Source organism: Arachis duranensis, chromosome 5 (assembly GCF_000817695.3).
Source record: "Arachis duranensis cultivar V14167 chromosome 5, aradu.V14167.gnm2.J7QH, whole genome shotgun sequence".
NCBI classification, from domain to species: Eukaryota; Viridiplantae; Streptophyta; class Magnoliopsida; order Fabales; family Fabaceae; genus Arachis; species Arachis duranensis.
The window spans coordinates 79505984-79511777 of NC_029776.3; the positions used below are offsets into that span (position 1 = coordinate 79505984).

Here is a 5794-nt window from a genome sequence, read left to right on the forward strand (position 1 = left end):
CAATTTAGCTCTTGAATGCAATGTTCTGCTGAAGCTTGGCTGACCATGTCTAATTCCTTTAGACTGAAGTTTTAGACTAACATTGCATGATTCTTGGAATTCTCATTAAGAATTTTGATATCTTTATTTTCTTTTCTACTTAATTTTCGAAAAACACAAAAAAAAAATTTACAAAACCAAAATTATTTTATGTTTCTTGTTGAGTCTAGAGTCTCATGTTAAGTTTGGTGTCAATTGCATGTTTCTGTTCTTCTTGCATTCATTCATGTGTCTTAAGTGATCTTGAAGATGTTCTTGATGATTTCATTACTCTGATCTTTAGATTCTCTTGACTTGAGTGTTTTGTTGTTTCTCATATGCATTCTCATTTTGTTGTGTCAATGGTATACAAACTGCTAAGTTTGGTGTCTTGCATGCATTGTTATTTGATTTTAGTTACATGTTGATTATTTAAAATCCAAAAATAATTTTAATTTGTGTCTTTTCAAGTCAATAATACAGAGAATTGAAGATTCAGAACATACTGCAAAGAAATTACACAGAAAAAGCTGGGCGTTCAAAATACCCAGTGAGGAAGGCAAACTGGCATTTAAACGCCAGCCAGGGTGCCTGGCTGGGCGTTTAACGCCCAAAAGGGTAGTGGTTTGGGCGTTAAACGCCAGAATGTGCACCATTCTGGGCGTTTAACGCCAGGATGGCACAAGAAGGAAGATTCTGTTTTTAATGCAATTTTTTTTCAAGTTTTCAAAATCTTTTTAAAATCAAATCTTTTTCAAATCAAATCTTTTCAATCAAATCTTTTTCAAAATCAATTTCTTTCCATTTTCAAAAATACTTGCTATCAATTAATGATTTGATTCAACATTTCAAGTATGTTGCCTTTTCTGTTGAGAAAGGTTTAATGTTTGAATCATATCTTTTCTTGTTAGCCAAGTTATTAATTTTTAAAATCAAATCTTTTTAAAATGTTTTTCAAATCATATCTTCTCAATCACATCTTTTTAAAACCAATCATATCTTCTTAACCACATCTTTTTCAAAATAGTTTTCAATCAAATCTTTTTGATTTCTAATTTCAAAATCTTTTTCAAAAATCACTTTACTTCTTTCTCAATCTTGGTTTTTGAAAATCAATTGAAGTTTTTCAAAATGTTTTTAAAATCTTTTTAAACTATTTTCGAAAATTTCTTCCCCTCTTCTCACATCCTTCTATTTCTTGTGCTAGTACCGGCGTTTAACACTGGGAATTCTGATGGTGACTTTGAACACCGATTTGGGCCATCAAATCTCGGGCAAAGTATGGACTATTATATATTGCTGGAAAGCCCAGGATGTCTACTTTCCAACGCCGTTAAGAGCGCGCCAATTGGGCTTCTGTAGCTCCAGACAATCCACTTCAAGTGCAGGGAGGTCAGAATCCAACAGCATCTATAGTCCTTTTCAGCCTCTAAATCAGATTTTTGCTCAGGTCCCTCAATTTCAGGCAGAAAATACCTGAAATCACAGAAAAACACACAAACTCATAGTAAAGTCCAGAAAAGTGAATTTTAACTAAAAACTAATAAAAGTATACTAAAAACTAACTAGAACATACTAAAAACATACTAAAAATAATGCCAAAAAGCGTATAAATTATCCGCTCATCAGTTAGCTATAGTAAGCTAATTTTATTTTTTAAATACTGATTCTTATTGAGTTCTCTGTTTTAAGTATCAGATTCATTCATGCTCTTGTTAGCATTTTGAGTCGCATCTATTTTTGTTGTTCCATGTGTATTGATTTCTGCAATTTTTGTTCACAATGATTAACATTTAATCTTTTAATTGTCATCTACTGCATGTGTTACTTACTTATCCTGTTTTAGACAATATTCTTGTAAAGTACTAAGCTAGTTTATTTATTTTCAAATTTGGTTCTTCTGTTTCATATATCCCCTTGTTTTTGTGATAATTTAGTATACAAGTTGGACACCAATTGGGATAATTATCTCTTGAATCCTTTTTAGTTTCTATTATTAGTGTAGTGATAGATCTTTTGCAAGAAATTAAAGAAATCTTGAAGGTTCAGATCATAGTTTGGCGATATATATTCTTGCATTATGCCTTCCTTCAATTATAATTGCTTATCTTTATATTTATTTATTTATTTTTGTTTGGTTCAAGTCTCTCCTTCCAAAGATTTTTGGTTCAAAGAGAACTGGGAGAGGCTCAGACGATGATGCTTTCACCAAGCCACACACAAGGAAGGAGATCAAAAGGAGTTACTCTTGGTAATTTCTCTTTCACTCCCCCCTTCTTTGTCATTGTTGCTTTATTTTCCTTTGATGAATGTTCTTTTTCATGTCGAAAGATTTGGAGAAGAAGATTGAATCCAGAAGAAAAGCTTTAATGGAAGTGTCTCTCTTCATGAGAAAAAAGCTTCTCAGGTATACATACATATTATTGTTGCGTGGAATTAATTTCTTTTTACATTCCCTGAAATTATTTTTCATATCCAATTTCACGGTAATTTACATTGAGAAACATCTGGGTCAATGTTACGTTCTGGATCATCCAACTCGTATAATAGTCCAAGTACTTGGCAAGATATTGGTAGGTTACCTATCAACATAAAAATCTTGCCTATCCGGAAGGATGTTTATGATCAAGGGAAAAAGGAAATCTTTTATTTGTTGTTTAGGTATTTATTTTCGACAGCAATACCTAATAAAGCCATATATATAGCTACCAACTGTGTTAGGCGTCATGATTAGAAGGAGTGGCTTTGTATACCCATTGTAATTATGTACTAGTCAAGATAATAGCATAAAGCATGACCTTAGTTACTTACATGTCCTAACAGAAAGAGAGACTAGCTTAGGAATCGAAGGCCTAAATTTGTCTACTTTTGAACGACCTGTGGGTCTAGAAACTGAAAGACAGAGTTTTAGGTTTGGTATCTTGTTGTAGTGAGATTAAAAACTTGTGTTAGTAAGACATCAGTTTATAATAAATTAATAATAACTGGGGAATGCATGTAGGATATTTGTTGCAACTTGGAATGTAGGAGGAAAATCGCCAAACTATGATCTGAACCTTCAAGATTTCTAGCTAGTGGAAGGCTCTGCAGATGTATATGTATTGGGGGTGAGTTTATATGTATAGTTTCATATATGCCATTAATTCTTCTTTATATGTAATTATGTAGGGCCTTTGGGTTGGTCTTAACCTTGCATTAGCCATTGCTCTGCACAATATTCAAAGGTATTTTTATTATATTTTGCCTTATAATATAATCTTAGTGTTCTATTAATAAATTCTTTAATTAGTTTAACGTTAAACAATTATGACACTCTTCTTGTATATATCTCTTTTCCAGGGTATTGCTATTGCACTTCCTATTTATTTTGCAACAAAGGTAATAAGTTCTGGATCTTTTTCTCTTGTTGGTTAAATCTATAATTTATGATGTAGACTTTCATATCAAATATCACACATATAGCAACAACCATTAATTTGTGGATGCATGGTTCTTGATTAGTAAATGGTAGGCATTGAAATTGGCATCATTTTGTGGGTTTGCGTACTGAGCCCTAGGAGCCATAATTATAGGTACATACACCATCCAAAACATTCTATATATACATAAATAATTCAAAGATTATATAGAGTATGATGATGATGATGACTTTCCCTTGTTACATAACAATTTAGCATGTCTGTTCACTAGAAGCTTAAATCCAGAGATTCTTGAAGGTTTACTTGGAGCAGGTTAGCCCTTGCAACTTGATTGGTTTGTGTGCAATTAGCAATATGATATGTTATGTTATGTTATGTTGATAATAATTATTGTTGATTGCATTAAACATAATACCCAGTTGGTGGAGTAATGGCATTTCTAACACTTCATGAAATGTTGCCATTGGCTTTTGATTATGTTGGACAAAAATGTGCAAAGTGGTATTAGTTTTGAGATTCAAGATAACACGGTATTAGTTTCTGTTCTTTTTTATCTACTTATCTTGTAGAGATTAGGTTGTAATCTGTAATTCTGATTTACCACACTGTTGGTGTAGTATTAAGTTATGGTTGTATATACTTGTGTAGTTATGGTTGATTTCTGTGCTTAGTAATGTGGCTAGTTATGTACCTCTTTTCTTTGCAATGCTCAGAATTGAAAATTTGCTATAAAGCAATTTCTCAAAAAGTATCCACATGATGCTGTTATACATTCTGAATACTAATTGAAAATTTTATTTTTAATTCATAATAAGCAAAGATCAAATTATAATATTTAAATTTCATTAAAGTTAAATAATCTTTAGTTTGACTAATGTTATTTGTTCAATCAATAATAGTGATTTATATTTTCCAGATCCGTTTAGTTTCAATTTTAAATTGGTTTGCAGCCATTAAGTCTGCTGTAATTTTTTTTATTTGAAAATTCAATTTTTGTGGGGATTTTAAACTGTCACAAAAATTGAAAAAACCACAAAAAAATTTCACTCAAAACCCCCGCAAAACAAATGAAAAACCGCCACTAAATTACATCGTGGGGGTTCTGTAAAACAGCCACAAATAAGCTCGTGGCACCTCAAATTTTGGAGGTTTTGGAAACTCCCACAAACTTTTTTGTGGGGTTTCAAACCTCCACAAACCAAGAAAAAAAACGCCACAAATAAGCTTGAATCTTGTAGTGAATGTTAAAAAAATTCAAAAGAAACACAGAGAAAGGAAAGACCGATTGGAGGAGGCAGCGACGATGATGAACAAGCGTGGAGCAGGAGGCGGCGATGCTGTTGAACGAGCGTGGTGCAGGACGTGACAATGTTGAGACGGCGACTGTGGCTGAGTAACAATGATTAGCGATGAGAGCGAGTGAGAGTGGCGGTGGCGGTGGCAAATGGTGGTGATGGGAGCTGACAGCGAGAGACAAAGAGAAAAGAGAGAGAAGTGAGGTTGCGATGTTGCACAAATAAAGGGGAAGGGTTCGCAAATTCAAATTTAGGGTTAATTTTACCGGCGGATTTACCGTCGGAAAAATTCGCCGATGACGCATAGCCTGTGACCAAAACGACGCGTTTCATTTAATTACCTTATCGTCAGAGTTTTCCGTCCCTAAATCCAACAGTAATAGCTGTGCCAATTTTCCTTTTCTCCTCTAATTATTTTCGGTGAATTTACCGTCAGAAAATTGAATCCGACGATAATTTTTTTATCCGACAAATTTATTGCCAAATCCACCAGTAAATTTGTCAATAAATTTATTACAATACTTCAAAAAATAAATTTGACATTAGATGATATTATGAGAATATACAGTAAAAAAAGTGTATTTAAAGACCAAAGATATAATCTAACCATAATGATAAAATTAATTTAATATCAAACTAAATAAATATAAAATAATACGAGATCTATAAATATTTCATTAATATATAATATCTAAAATATATTTAAACAATTCCTTATGAAATAGAATTATTGACCAAACTGCCTCGTTCTGAGATATTAATTTGCTCAACAAATGGCATTGACGTACATGTAAAAAAAAATGGATAGAAAAACCATTATAGGTTGTAGAACAGAGAAAAAACGTTGTCAGAATATGTTATGGCATATAAAGCACAATCTATCCTCACTATTGTTATGATAATTATTACGGTGATAATTATATAATTTTGGTAACATTAAAATTAAGGCCATACTTTTCTATTATTTGAAAATATTTTTTTATTTTTTAATTTAAAGATATTTTTAAAAAATAAAAAAGTGTTATTTAATTTTAATAACACTTTTAAGTATTGCCAACAAAA

At 31.9% G+C, this 5794-nt stretch overlaps 1 long non-coding RNA gene across 5 annotated transcripts; it reads left to right on the plus strand.

Annotated features, from left to right (window-relative positions):
* The first annotated feature begins 2004 nt into the window (after positions 1-2004).
* Positions 2005-4111, plus strand: LOC110281758 (uncharacterized). 5 transcript variants are annotated; one of them, XR_008009701.1, is made up of 5 exons: positions 2005-2061; positions 2163-2269; positions 2350-2425; positions 3187-3242; positions 3358-4111. It is a non-coding gene; the product is annotated as an uncharacterized LOC110281758 (long non-coding RNA). The 5 variants fall into 5 exon arrangements; XR_008009702.1 differs by lacking the exon at positions 2005-2061 and having other exon boundaries at positions 2076-2269; positions 3358-3749; positions 3857-4111; XR_008009703.1 differs by lacking the exon at positions 2005-2061 and having other exon boundaries at positions 2076-2269; positions 3358-3590; positions 3693-4111.
* The last annotated feature ends 1683 nt before the right edge of the window (positions 4112-5794 follow it).